We start from the raw sequence: 15,717 nt of genomic DNA, 5'->3' as shown, positions 1-15,717 counted from the left end.
TAATACCTGCTCAAATTAAAAATGCCTTATATTTTTTCCTTGTTTACAATATATTTTTAATAGGTTGGAAAATATAAATTTTTGTATGAAATGTGAATTTTGATGAGTTACAAATAATCTGAAAATATTTGAATTCTCTCTTACGAAAATTAAAATAATTAAAAATTTCTTTCATATTTTCATATTTTTTAATTTTTCTCATTTCAATGTAGTGATTCAGTGTCAAAAAGCACCTAAAATGTTGATGGCTTTTCGGAATTTTCTAACCTCCTCACAGAAACAGACCTCATATACTGGCAGATGTATATAATAAAAGTACTGGCGTCAGTTTACTGCACTAAACAACTTAGAAGCATTAGAGATACGGAAAGCCAAAAACATAATAGCGAAGTCCTTAACAACCAAATAAACCTGAATTAAAGTCCAATAGGTAGGTTGTTCCTTATTGACAAAGAGCACTCTTTTCCACCTACCCTTACCTCCTCCACAGGAGCTTAGCTCATTTTTGAGTGTTATATTGCCCTGACGAAGCTATGGTAGTAGTGAAACCCGCTGGGCATTACGTATTAAAATTATATTAGTGGTGATTACTAAGTTATTTTTTGTTTTAAAATAAATTGTTGCATGGGCAAAGATAAACAACTTGCTCTCGGATGATAGAACTCGCACGGAGAAAACTTGCTGATATAAAATATTGTTAATTTATTAAAAATCTATTTAAATTATTCTTTGTTCTGTTAAAAAAGTGACTGGAGGCCTATAACGAATGATTTGAAAAATTTCATAATAAACTATCAGTTTATCAGGAATGAGGAAGTCGGAGCACGTATTCTGACGAATAATAATATTTTAGCATCTCATTAATTTTTTTCAGATATATTCTGAATGATCAATATTTCATTAGAAAATGGTCATGCAGTCACATTTGCCGGCTTAGACCACTCAATTACAAGCCAGTCACCTTTATATTATAGATGCAATTTCATCACAAGTGTAGGTATAACACAACATAAAAAAACAAATTCCATGGCAAGACCAAATGAAGGGTTGTGAAAAAAATTGTTAATGATACATAGTACTAAATGACAGTTTGTTTACCGGTTTGATTTTAATTGTTTGATTTTTGCTTCACAGGAATGTTGTAATTCAAAGAGATGTGCGAATGACGCATCATCAATTAAATTCATTAAAATATGCCCCAATGACTTAATCAACATAATTATATGGATTTCTAAAAGTCTGGTTTCCATAATATTGAAGGTATGTTAACAAAATATTATTTACGGCCTTGTTAATTTCCCAACTCGGCTGTGGCTTCCCTTGAGCTCAAATTACAAATTGATACCTCCTCGGAAACGTGCACGTGGTGCGACGTAAATGTTAAAAATGTTATAAAATTTTAATGTAATTTGTTCCTAAATTATGAGAGATTCCATGAAGCGTGCAACACAATTATTTTATAAAATGACAACAAAGGTCTAGATCAGTGTTTTTCAACATGCGGCGCTCCACCCTCCACCGGGTGCAATTTGAATGTTTTGGGGCCAATGCGCAAATATATTTAAGCACGGAGAAAATATTGCTAATTGATTAAGAATATCTACAAATTATTCATATTCCGGTTAAAAATGGGACTGCAAGACTTGGATAGACAGGTTTTCTAATAAATTATCAGAAAAACAAGAATGTGTTGTGGCGATATTAGAACACGTGTTCGTAAAAATTCAAATATGTTCGCAATTTCTAACTATGTGACCACTTCAAATACAACTGCATGAACACGTCTTCCGATATGTTAAGAATGTAATAAAAGTTTATTAGAAAATGGAATGCTATCCCGTTTTTAACAGGATTGAATAAATCAGCACTACTCATTTTTCTCCTTGTAACACTAAAAAAAATGTGAACACGATGGGTGTTGTAGTTATAGTTAATTCAATTGTTTTTGAGCTTTCGAATAGCAAAATTTTTCCCTCGAATTTATGAAACATTATTTGTTTCAGTTAAAAACATATTATTTGTTTCTGGACGATACAAATGACGGTAAATTGTTATTTGGCTTTAAAAGTATAAAACTTGCGCATTTGGTTGGGATCCGTGGGTGACATGTTATATATAAAATTTTACACAATAAACGATAAACAATTATTTGGAACAAAACTTTCCAAAAGATACAAATCCACAGTATTTTAATTGGAATTGGTATTTTAATTTTACCATAAACCGATCGAAATCTTCAACTGTGGCGCCATCTACAGTGTATTCGTGGATACGAAAACGTACCCTATTTGGAGATGTTCAAAAATAACGATTAGCGCTTAAAGGATACATGTATCAATTTTACTATAAAATTATGAAATGGGGTTTTTTTAATCATTGAAGTGGGGCAAGGTACAAAAAAGGTTGAGAAATACTGGTCTAGCCACCTAGACTTCACAGGATAGATGTACGAAAGTTAAAGCCATTTAAATGAACCGGCATCCATACAAAATGAAATTTTACGGCAGTCGAATGAGAGTCTAATATAAGAAAAAATGGGTAAAATAATCGTTCTCTTTGGATACACTTTATGTAGTTTTTTTTTAGACTCCGTGTAGTTAGAATTTTAGCGTAAATCACACAGAAATAATAGTAAAAATATTTAAAGCTAGAGAATAATTATATGATAATATTAAGCACCACATCGGCATCGTCATCATCCAATAATATATATATATATGTTTGCAATGGTGTTGTACGATCAGGTGGGTATAACTTGGATCGAAAATTTGAACTGAAACATTGTGACGTCATATGATTGCCTAACTATATCCACCAATGAAAAACTCTGAAAGTCTATGGAATAAACTTTCAGAGTTTTTCATTGGTGTAGGATGAAATGAAATGAAAAACTCTGAAAGTCTATGGAATAAACTTTCAGAGTTTTTCATTGGTGTAGGGTATAATAAGTTGGCTCCGAATGAAAATTTTACTGTCCATATATTGGCATATCTATGGTTTTTTAGGTCCAATTTGTTTCTTACAAAAAGACCGAAGATATAGATCTAGTGAGTGGTTTATTTATGTGTACGATTACCTACAACACGATATACTGGTTTACTTATTTACCGGAATGCACCAGACTACCTGTTACAAGATTTTTTTTTGTTAGATTACATTAAACTGGACTACCTTTTTAGACGGTGGTTACTTTCCATGCAACATCTTGTAAAAATATAATATACTCGTATATATACCAATATAAAATAAATTCAAGAAATCAGAAGATAAAATTAACTATGGTTTATTGCAACTTTTTTTCTTTTACAAAATGACTTTATAAAAATCGTAACAAAGATATTTCACCATCGCTATCAGATAATAGATGAACCGTTTACGCATATTTGGTACACTATCAAAGAATGTAAGACAGTGTAATTTCGAAACCTTGTATAAAGGGAGTTCAGTTTAGTTACAAAAACACGATATCGGTATTAATTGGTAGTAATCACTGTAAATCATCAATTAATGAATATGTCTGTATCAAAAAAGATCTAAAATAATTAACGAATGCATTATGCTGAGATCCTCCTATAGTGACAAGAAACTTTTTATATTCATTTTTTACAATGCTTTTTAGATAGTTATCAGATTTTTTGTTATTTCGTGATTTAAAAAAAATACTATAATGGTTTTATGTTGTTTGATTTTGATGTATTACACCGCGTTGAACTTCCTAACCCTTATTGAGCCAGAGATTCTGATAGCCTTGAAATGTTCATCACAAAGTAGATACCCAAATAATCAATGCAAGGCTATCTGAAACGTTGATTCAAAATAGTTGAAGCTCAAGACACAGGTATTACAATATCAAATAATAATACAGTTACAAAATGGAAGGAAAACAAGATAAGCAATCGAAAAATATGTTTGTCTATTTTACATTTAAAGTTGACATATTTATTTTGTTAAAAAATATAAAGCATATATATATTTATTTTTTTGTTAAACGTCATACAATGATCCCAGACAATAATTATTATTTATTTTTGATACAATGTTCCACGTAACCAAAAACCTACGTTCTTAACATAGGTACTAGCCAATACTAATGAAATTACTAATAATTTTGAAAACACTGTCCCAAAACTTTAATCAGAAAATGAAAATATTTCCAACGAACTAAAACACAGTATTCGAATAATTATTTCAGATGCGTTTTATGAAAAAAAAATCAGGACAAAATTACACAGGCGTGAATTTTACGTCGTAACTATTTTACACTGTCAGCACTAGACACGGATATAATTACACATGGTCTAAATTACACACGGAAAGAATGCTACTTAAATTATGCGTAAGTTGAATTAAATTTTCGAATGTGTAAATGTGAGTGTGTAAGTAGGTGTATGGCTTTTCATGTGTAATTCCACGTGAAATTCACCCCTGTGTAATCTCGTCACATAGCCCTTAAAATGATGTTCAAGGATCCGTAATTGACCCCGGGGTGCAGTCAACCTCCAATATAGAAAGTCAGTGTAGTTGTTTTGATGCAAACAAATTGGCAAGTAACTTACGCAAGTGCTTAATCTTCAAGGCTAGTAAATATTTCAATTATTTATATTATTATTTAACACACCTACCAGCGTTTATTACTCCAAAAATATTATTTGAGGGACATGAAAAGTTAAGGTAAGATAATGATCTCTTTATAAATTAGTCTGTATCTACTTACTAATTAATAAAATTATGTTCTCGCGTTTCAAAATTTACCAACATTTCAAAATATCCTTCATAATTATTTTATTAACAACTTTCAGATAAATAAAATTGGTGAAAAAACGTTGTTCAGCGGATGTGATAAATTGCAACAAAAGTTTTGTCCATGACTCTCTTAAAAATAAAGTGATAATATGAATGAATGTAGAATCATTTCAGCTGTGTTCAAGGTATTTTTACTTTCAGGAATAATGTGATTGACTGTTTGATTCACACTTTTTTTTAATTGGAAAATATAACGAATAACTATTATCCTACTACCATCACACTAAGCGGAAAATGTTGCTTGTGTCGTAGTGGAGGACTTAGCCAGCCAAGGAATTGAACTCACGACGCTTGGGTGGAAACCAGATGCGATGCCAATTTAGCCATTTACTTCTTCGTACAATTCGTATATAATGGCGCTCAACCCTAAAGGCTACGTGGCTGAACAAGTCAGCTGAGATGGGCTCGAGACTAGAACAAAGCGACAACAAGGGGGTTCAGTGTTTCTCACCGGTCACAGCTTTGGTGGCATTAGGCGTTGTTCTGCACATATATGTTATGATACCAAAACTACACCATGGTAAATCTTCATTATATAAGTAAATTAAACAAAATAAACAAGTTGTCATAAAATTCATTTTACTGAACACATTATGGTTACGATATATTAAAACATTTTAGAGGTCAACAAACTGATTTCTGCATAATACATACTTTGAAAATGAACTTTATGATATTAACAAGGCTTTTCTGAGGTATTTATCCTTATTTTTAATTTAACCTTAGATTCTCCGTAGACGGTGGTACGCTGCCTTGAAAGAAAATTTCCCCCAATTCAATAAAGTTTTCAGTATATAAAAATTATTCCTTTGTCTTGATTTTACTTGCTCTAATATAGTATAAGAAGTGGAATTAGTTTCTTATTAATGTGTGAGATGTTCTCCATACAATACCGATACAAAATTATTTGTTTACTTCATTACATCATTTTTTTCAGAATGTTTGTTCACGGACGTAACCAATTCCGACCAAGAACGGATGGAAAGTACGTCCAATGGGTGGGATTACTCGTATATTACTGAACATATTCAATTCACAACATTTGACCTTCTCCGTTTCAAATTGAAGGTCCGAATTGAGAAATGTTATATCTCGGCCATCTCAAATGACCCAGAACATATATTAAAACACTCGGAGCTAAATAAATTTTATTTTAATGTTTTGTTGATATTTAGAATAAATTGACCATTTGAATAATTATTCATCTCAATTATCTACCATAGTAAGTGTTCTAGTGACTTAATGGTTTTTGTTAGCCTCAATTTCAGCTTGTAAAAGTTCAATTCACTTATTCGAAAATCCTTTCATAAAGTGCATTCCACTTGGTTTATTGTAACTGAATTAATTATTGGCAGCGTTGTTAGAATGCGATATAACCTGAAAATATTTGTATGTCTTATAAAAATGATGAAATGCATTCTAAAACCTTATTTTAAAGAAAATAGTATGTCCGTAGTCGATACTTTTAAGAGCCGGCCATTCACAAAGAGCGCTAGGCGCTTTTTTGCTACATGCTTGCTGTCAGTTTCGTCACGTTTACACTTTGTATATAAACGGAGCTAACGTTGACGTAAATAAATTGTGAATATTGACGGTAACAAAAAGAGCCTTATTAACCCATCGAAAATCAGGATGGCAAATATTTCATCGCACTAAAAACTCATTTTACAAATGAGGCTATTATTGCTAAACCAAAGAAGTACCCGCATTCTACTTTTCTCTAAGCACGCAACGAAAATCCATCTTTACATTTATGTTCAAAGTTATGTACATAAACACTCACTAATTGTGCAATTGCTCATTGACGCATTTATCTTTCATGAAGAATATTGCCGCAATTATCGCTTCATTAGACGCCCATCATGCACTTGTGAATCTGGTCCCAAATTTCAGGTTTTATAAAATATTCAAGGTGAAAGAGTCAGACGCTAACGTCCTCAGGCGCTATTAAGTATATATTTCTGTCATCTTCAGTCATTATGATGTTATAATTGTCTTTATATTACATTGCATACAATCATTTGAATATGCAGTTGAAATTGACGTAAAATATTATGCACATTTGAATCAATAACTGATAAGTTTAAAAAAAAGTGATATTGAAGATATCAATTTATTTTCGTTTCAATTAAAATGTAAACGTATGTTTATTGCAAAATATTTATTTTTTGAAATTTTTCCGGCTTAACTACCTTTCATATAAACTGTCAATATGACTTTGAACTTGAAATCGTCCCTCTCTGAAATAAATTAATGCTTAAGGTTTCTAGGTATTCTTGCCGCTGTCAAATACCAATCAAAATAAATTTTTGGTAAAATATTTTGCATTACCAAATGTTTGCTGTGAAATAAAGTTTTGACAGCAAATGTAAAGGTTTTCCTTAAATAATTTAGATATGTGATCATTTTATTAAATGATTTTCAGACCATGTTAAAACATATCATACCAAAAGCTATTGAAAAAAGCCGACAACAAAAAATCACAAATAGCTATTAAGTAATTTTTGACTCTACGAAGGAGTAAATATTAACACAATAATTAAAAAACCTTAAAGTCCTACTATGGTACTTAAGTACCTACCATGTAATAATAAAATAAGAATAATTTGGTTAGGCTAGAATAGGAAAGAAGAAAATTTGATATAAAATCATGTCCTTATTCTAAGAAACACTATCCTTAATAGAGTAAAATCCTATGCATCGAGGCCTCGTAGAATCAAAACACAGTAGGTACATACTATTGTGGAGCTCAGAAAAAAATGAAGCAACGTTCGGCAAAAAAAAACACAGACTTACATGGTTTTGACACAGTAAACAATGAATGAACCACGCTTAACCGAATCGACCGTACCGATCCAAAACACCATCAAACGAACACAGCAACCCGTAAGTACTGGACAGGACCGCGCGGCGCAAGCAGCCTGATGTAACACACTATAATACTAGCTAACTGGCAGCAGCCGGTACTGAAGCTTTGGCCGGCGTTGCATCACATCTCAAGGTATACCTGCTTGCTATTAGCTACTACCTGCCTGCCTGCTGCCTGCTGTCTGCTGCCTGCTGGTTGACTAGCGTCGGTTTCTTCAAATTCAGGCGCTCCGCGGACGCCGATTCTGGGGCGATTTGGATGGAAATCGCTGTCGTTGCGGCATGTTGCTAGATTCCTACTTTTCAAACGAAATGCTTTTATATTTTTGCTTCCAATTCCGAAGGCTGCTTTGCTACTACGAATTTCAACAGTTGAATCGTTGTACATGGCGAAGTCAAGCTTTTGAAATGCGATAATTGATCGTGAATTCAGCGTTCTCATTTTCTGGTATTGGTAATAGAAAATTATTGAATTTAATAATTGTTTTTTCAACAACGTGAGTGAAATCTATTCTTATTACTTATATTACAACAGTAGTTAATAATTGAAAAGCACAAAAATGAATGTGATAATGATAAATAATATAACAAAATATTTAGGCTAGCGATGTGCGATGTAGCTGAAAATAATTGCACTCACCTAGAAATTCACAAATTGACCTGCAATAGTTTTTGTTGCATTAGGAAAACAGATATCTGCTATATTTTGATTTTGTGTGTTTGAGACGGTGTAATATATTATTTTTGGAGTTTTTAAATTAATTGCATGCCGCTGGACAACTTCATAAAAGCTTGATATTATTGGTGAATCCTGTTTTTCGGCACGTAGTATGCTTTGAATAAGGTTGCCAGTTAAAATAACTACCGTGTTTTAACGCTGATTTACGAATAACATAATTAAGATGCGAGCAAAAAACTTTTAATTTTTTTTTCATCAAAGTCTGCACGCCATTTTTTTGTATAGCTTGTTCATAGACATGAGGTCATATTCGAATACTTTGATATTAGATTAAAGCTTAGAAAAAACTATTTAGGAAGGCTGTATCAGGTCACATACGCAGAAGCCTTACTACGTCACCAGGAATCAAAACATTTGCGTCAGATGAAATAATGAGAAGAATCTTCACGCGTAGTGGGTTTTTTCGCAACACATAATTTAGTACTAGTTCAAAAACCTTGGTTTACCATTTTCAAGGTCTCCTTGACCTTCTCAGTTAAAAAACTTATGGTGTTTACCTTTCGTTTGACACACCAATGAGAATCAAAAGCAAGGATGACAATGAAATTATGTGGTTTTGAATAAATTGGGATGAGATTTAATAGTTTTTTTAAAATGAAATCATGAATAACTACTAGCCAAACCATAAATTCTATTTAACTATACAGCTCTGAAAGAAATTATTTTGCCTCGAACATTAAAAATCATTGTCTCTTGCAATGAGTTACGATTATTGGAGAAGTTGTTATTGAAGCGTAAACATGACGAAATATTGATAACATTTGTGTCGTATACTCGTAATATAAAATATGTAGCCTAGAAAACCGTTTATATTCCTCCATTTTTTTTACAGAATATCATTATGTACCTATTTGTAATGTGTATCTTTGTATTTCAATGTTCTTGAGAAGATAGGGGTGAAAAACGAAAATCGTATAATGAAGTTTGGCAAATTAAGTAAATTAAGCTGATTTTAGACCGGTATTGGCGACTGAGAAAGAGTGATTCTGGAAAAACTGTGTTATTTGTTTTACGCCCTAATACAATTATTACAATGTATTTAATGAACAGATATTGGTAACGGTTTGTGATGCATTTGAATGCCTTCATGACGATGATATAAGCTTACTTAAGCCGCGTACTCACTTGCGAGCTGTAACCGTAACCGTTACCAAAAAACGTGGTTCGCCCGAATAACAGCCCTAGCGTACACACTAGAACCTAGTTACAACAGCTGCAGTTACGGCTTGTAGATGAGTACGCGGCTATACCCAACTGACGAATCAATATTTAATATTGTTATAGCTAATACTAACATTAGCTTTACCTTTCCATTTCAACAGTTGTGATGGGCAAAAAAATGTTTCATAGCTTGTTAAAACATAAAACACTGTAATTGTAATGAGATCAAATATAATCAAGAACACTTACGTTAATGTTAACATTTCTTTTTTTTTGTTAAGATTAATTAATAATAATCGAATTCGTTTACACCACTATTTTATTTTATTTATTTATTCCAAAATTTTATTCTCGACTTCAATCATTTGAACATTTTTTTCACGGAACTAACGTTAGATTTATTAAAATTCTAAATATAAGCGAAGGTTTGTCGCAAACCGCATACATATGAAAGAGCCGGTCTTCAAAATTTTCAAGGGAATCACCTCTTCCAAATTTGTCCGTCGAATTTTATCGACCAAACGTGTTATGCAACTAAATATTTTTCAGTTTATTTTTTAAAATCTAATTATTAATATTTTTAGGGTCATGAACCCATTTGCTTGACGCGAGTTATCTATATATTATCATCGCTTAATGCAAATATTAATTCTTCCAACTAGGCAGTATTTAAAAGCTTTTTGAGGTGATATTTTTTACAGTTTTTTAGAAAATACTTAAATACGTAGAGCGTTGCGTTTAAGTATTGTTACGGTAATTTTTGTGCAACGTTTTCTTTTTAGGTATTTTCAAGGCTTGTTAAGCGCTCTAGATTTGATATTTAATAAAAATGGCGCTTTATAAATTACGCTTGTTTTATTAAATGTCTGTCTCCCACTAATTCTTTGCCATTCATTTTTTGTTGTATTTTTGTGATATCTGTTCTTACTTTGCAGATTTAAGGGTTGGGAACTCTTTGTTAAAAAGTAAAAGTTTCTACTTATAATTGCGTTTATTTACGTTACAAATAATTGGTCTGGATTTAATTACACTGTTCATTACCCGAGGGTTGGTAATTCTCTGGTTCGAGAAGCTTGTTTCCTATCACTTTAACTTCACAAGCATCTGTTACACTCTAGCGACATCTGACGGACTCTGGAGTAAGCTTTATGACTAGCGCCATCTATCGCTATATATATCAATAAAGTGACTTAAAACCAAGTATTTTCGTTTTATTTTTTTAAAATGTCAAGTCAAAATGTATTTGCTTTATGGTGGTGCGCAAATCCTTTGTTCGCAATTGTGCGGGGTTGGTTGTGGTAAAGTGCGATAAAGACTAAGACAAACAAAAACGAATTGAATTTGCCTTAGTGTTTGCAAGAGGAAATGAGTGGGAAAGGCCAAAGACTTACCCTGGTCTCGTCCTCCTTAGCCGCTGGTTCCTTACACTTATCAGCTTGCATACAATTAAGGGCAATTCCCTTTTAACATTCGCTCACTCAACACAAAACAAAATAGTGACATTCACTGCGGCAGGTAAAAAACGTTTCACTGGACGATGTGTGCTCCAAAAACAGTCACAGCCGAGTTCAACATATGCGGGTATTCACAAATGACACGAATGTTCGCGGTGACGAAGATGCAACGATAACAATGCTCTTTGTCTTTGGGCCCGGGTCAAGGAAAGGGGACAAGGGGCAAAGGGGGCTGAAGGATACACATTTTAAGGCAATTCAATTTTAAAACCTCACGCGCAACTACTTTATATGAAAAAAATGTATATTGATAAAACAGACTGGGTGCAATAAAACAAAACATAAAAATCGTACGTTTATTATTTGTTCATTGAGTCGAGAAAAATAACCTCACCGAGTTCATAGTTCGTTTTCCCTTTAGCAACAGTTTGTTTATAATATATCCTCGAATCTCCTATCTTCCGACCTGTCACATTGTTGTATTTTGCAGTGCCAAATATTTGCCCCACAAATATCCTTGTCCATTCTGCCAACTGCGGTTACGTCAGATGTGTCAACGGGGACTGGGAAAATCTAGAAAACAAATGACAGCAAACATTACCGCACACGTTTATAGAGAAAACAGAAAAACGATGAATTGATTTATAGTATTCGCCAATCTAGTAACAAAATCATCGCTGCCATGGTTGCCTGGATGGAGTCCCCTCTGATGGCCCTCTGGAGACGGGAGATGTGCAAATATCCCCCATAAACGGCTGTTCACGCTCATTTTTGTGTTTATATTTTATCTTTTTTCACTTAAATTCCGCTTTTTTGTGCCTATCGGAATCGCCATGTTATTACCAACCTTATTATTATTTTTATTACTTATTGCGTATATTATTTCAAATATGGAATGTATTGTATTGCACTACCCCTGCATACATTCTGGAATAAATTCTTATTATTATTATTATTATTATTATAGTACTATATAAAATAAATATAAATAAATGTGTATTGCAGAACAACTTTTTCTAACCCATAAATGTAATAAATCATTGAAGAAGAAGATAAACTAATAAATCTGAACGAAAAATGAAACAAAACATGAAACAAAATAGAACATAAAAAATATACAGGTCACAACTAGGAATCGAAGCAGGATCTTGTCTTACCGGAACAGGTGACTTAACCACTTGACTATTGGGACCTATTATATGGGAAAAAATTTGTTTCAAGATAATATTGGTAAATACTGAAATTGAAATATGAGATCGACAAATATGACGTTTAATAAATAGGTCCCGATGGTTTAGATTTATTAGTATCACCTACTTTTTCAATGTTTACTCTTGACAGACCAAGATGCAAAATAAAACGTCTGTAACCAAGTGGGTCTTCCGACGACCCCATGATTTTTCTGTAATATGGGCTTTTCAACTATAGAAATCCCAGTTGTTCAATCAACTATTAATGGTAAGTTATGTATTTGCGCAGCAATACGTAAAATACTAAGATGTAATATTATAATATAATATTTACAGTCAAGTATTTAAGCGAATATAAGGAGAATAGTAATTTTGGGTACAACCTACTCCCCCACTTGGCTGCGGGATATTTAAATGTGTTTACACATACATATGTGTAAACACATTAAATAATACAAATTAAAATAATTTGCGCGGTTTGCAAGGTAACATAACTTGTGAGCAACCAATGATTCTTTTGTTTTATAAAATATTATTTTTTAGTGATTTTTTTAAGGGACTCTTTCGACTCTTTTGACTCTTTCTTAATATGTATTACATTTTTTTCTTTTTTGTTTTGTTATTATTTATATCATTATCTTGTGCAACACATCTCTGATATTTACATCATCTTTTTATTACTGAAGTTTCCTTATATTATACTATGTTTGTAGTTATTTGGTCAATGGACGAACAAGAACAGTACCAACGGCACAAAAACCCATTAAATTTTTTTTTCCAGTTTTCATAAACAATTTATTAACAAATGAATTTGAACAAAAAGTTACTTTGGACTGAACAAATAAAGAAAAAAGATTTTGCTTGTAAACTTATTTATATTTATTCGCTATCAATACTTGAAGGGATATGCTATGAGTTCAATTAAACTATGACAATCCAAATTGCCATAGTTTATTTAAGTAACAAAGTGGCGTATTTAGTAAGCCAAGAGTGTCTTATTAAATAGTGTTTCCAATTCAAGCGATTTTTTTATGATTGTGGGTACTTATATTACCAAAAATGTTATGGACTGGAAAGAACAAAAACATTTTGTTTTTTATTAGATACCTACCTATATTATAACCCAAAACGCTAGAATTATTTACAAAGAAGGAAATTAAGGAGAAAAACAATTACGGCTTTTTATCAAGATACTGTTAAAAATGTGACTGCATGACCATTCCCTAATAAAATATTAGTGTTTCAGAATATATCTAAACACGTGTTCAACGCAGATGGCCTTGTCCGAATAAATGTATATAATACGATAGTTTGTTATGAAAGTTGTCTTTTTAGGTCTCCAGTCCCCTTTTTAACAGTAAAACGAATAATTTCACCAGATTTTTTAATAAACTAACAATATTTCATATTAGTAAATTTTCTCCTACTAATAATATGTAAATACGCAGTATTGCAGTTCGATAATGTGAAATGCAAATAAAATGTCAGTGTATTTATTTTTAGATGATGATTTTATAGATATAGTTTGTATATAAAATTTGTTGAACAAAGAGATACATTAATTTTCAAGGTTTTCAAAACAATACCGGGATATTATGTATTTTTGGTGGCGTGGGTTTTCTAACTGTGCTTTTGCTTTTTTTTTTTCGTCTGTAACTACGGGCTTAACGCGCGGTTTTACAAAACGACAAAACAAAATCGCTGTAGCTTAGGAAGGTTATATAAAACTTGTTTTGGAAAAAATTCAAATATTACTTCAATTTTTCGATATTAATATTTGAAAACTTAAGTTTTCTGTAGAGCCAACGTCAAAATTTCTAACGATCATACAAAAACATATTATAATGACAGCAGTGATGACTTTTTTGGCAGTGAAAAAATATCAACGCTTGGATAAGAACTAAAACCTATTTAAAATTCAAAGATTGATAATTTTAAAGATAAGTCGGAAAACAGTGCATACGTGTTTATGAAGTTCTATAGTTCATTTCATTGACTCTGAGCTCTGGAACACTATCTCTATCCCGATTTTTATGAAATGTCCAGAAATATTAATGAAATTTGCCTTGAAATTAATTTAATAAGTATTTGAAATTATTTGTATTGTCATGTAAAGTTAATGTTTTATGGAAAAGTACAAGCGAAACATGAGAAACTTTTCACCCTTAATTACGAGGTATGTTTGTTTTTGAATATTTATTTAGATGTATGTACATTTTTTCACACATCCAGATGGAAAAAAAAAATATAAGTAAAAAGTATAAAAATACAAGAAAAGTAAGATTCAATTAAAGAATTACAATCATACTGGTTTATAAAATAAGTTGAAAAATAAAATAAATACCTTGGCACATAATCATAAACTTTTTTTACAGTGATACTACGAACGATGGTAACAAAAACAATAGTTCTTTCTTACGTTTTTAACATTTAATTCATACACATTTTTGTTTATACCTAAATAGTGATTTATTTATCAATATTCTTTTCAGTCTTCGCAAGTTTCAAAGAATTAATTAAAACTAATTTTAAAAATATCAAGTCATTATGTATTGGAATTTTATTGTTAAATTTATCAGTTTAGTTTTCGACAGATGGGTGTGTTCGAAAGCTTATTCAAATTTATCAACGCATATTTAAAGATTAATTTAACAATTAAATATCGTTCTGTTTTGGAATGATTAAGTTTCTTAATTTATCAACGCGTATTAAAAATTTCTGCATTGAAATGATAATGTTATGTATATTAGTAATTTTCTTTTTGACAGCTGTGTTGGCAAGGTTTTTCAAATTTATCAACGCATATTTAAAACTATAAATGCAAATTTCAAACCATTCTGTATTGGAATGATGATGTTACATTTATTTATCAATTTTCTTTTCACTAGTTGTAAAGTTGTGTTTGAAAGGTTTATCATATATTTTATAAACGCGTATTTAAAAATTATTCAACTGAATTGGAATAAAAATATGATTAAATTTATGTATCAGTGTTTTCATTAAGGTTTGTGAAAATTATCAACATATTTAAAACAAAATATAAAAACTACAAATCATTTTGCATTGGAAAAATATTGCCATATTTATTTATCAGTGTTCTTTTCAGCAAAAGTTTTTTTACTGTAAAGCTATGTTCGCAAAGTCCATCAGTTTTGTCAATGCGTATTTAAAACTAAAATTAAAACATTCTGCATTGGAATGATAATCTAGTTCCAAAGTACAACGCTTAGAGCATTACTCTTTAGAGAGGGTACAATAACCACAGTGATTACTATGAGCAAGGTAACCCCCTCTTTGTGATGAGCATGCGCCGGTAGTGGATAATGTGACGCAAGACCATTATGAAGGTGTCCCGACTAGTCGGCCATCCGGTATTTCAAATGCTGGTCCAAATTACGAAATAAAGGTTTGATCTTGACATTTTTTGCTTATATTGAGCCATTCTCCGAGAAAGTACTGGTTTATAGCTCTTTCTAAATTTTTTCTATCTAAAATGAAAAAT

The 15,717-nt window shown here is 31.5% G+C and overlaps 1 protein-coding gene across 2 annotated transcripts in view; it reads right to left on the bottom strand.

The window, feature by feature from the left end:
• Positions 1 to 7,734, bottom strand: part of LOC149426721 (very long chain fatty acid elongase AAEL008004-like) — a 98,332-nt gene extending 90,598 nt beyond the window's left edge. For both annotated transcript variants that reach the window (XM_089638109.1, XM_089638132.1), the window contains exon 1: positions 7,600 to 7,734. The gene's annotated coding sequence lies outside the window, so the exon portion shown is untranslated. The remainder of the gene's footprint in view (positions 1 to 7,599) is intronic.
• Positions 7,735 to 15,717: the final 7,983 nt, after the last annotated feature.

This window comes from Hesperophylax consimilis, chromosome 1 (genome assembly GCF_061612785.1).
Source record: "Hesperophylax consimilis isolate HC1 chromosome 1, BYU_Hcon_1.0, whole genome shotgun sequence".
Lineage (NCBI taxonomy): Eukaryota > Metazoa > Arthropoda > Insecta > Trichoptera > Limnephilidae > Hesperophylax > Hesperophylax consimilis.
The sequence above is the reverse complement of the archived record's forward strand: the minus strand, read 5'-3'. Positions and strand labels throughout refer to the sequence as shown.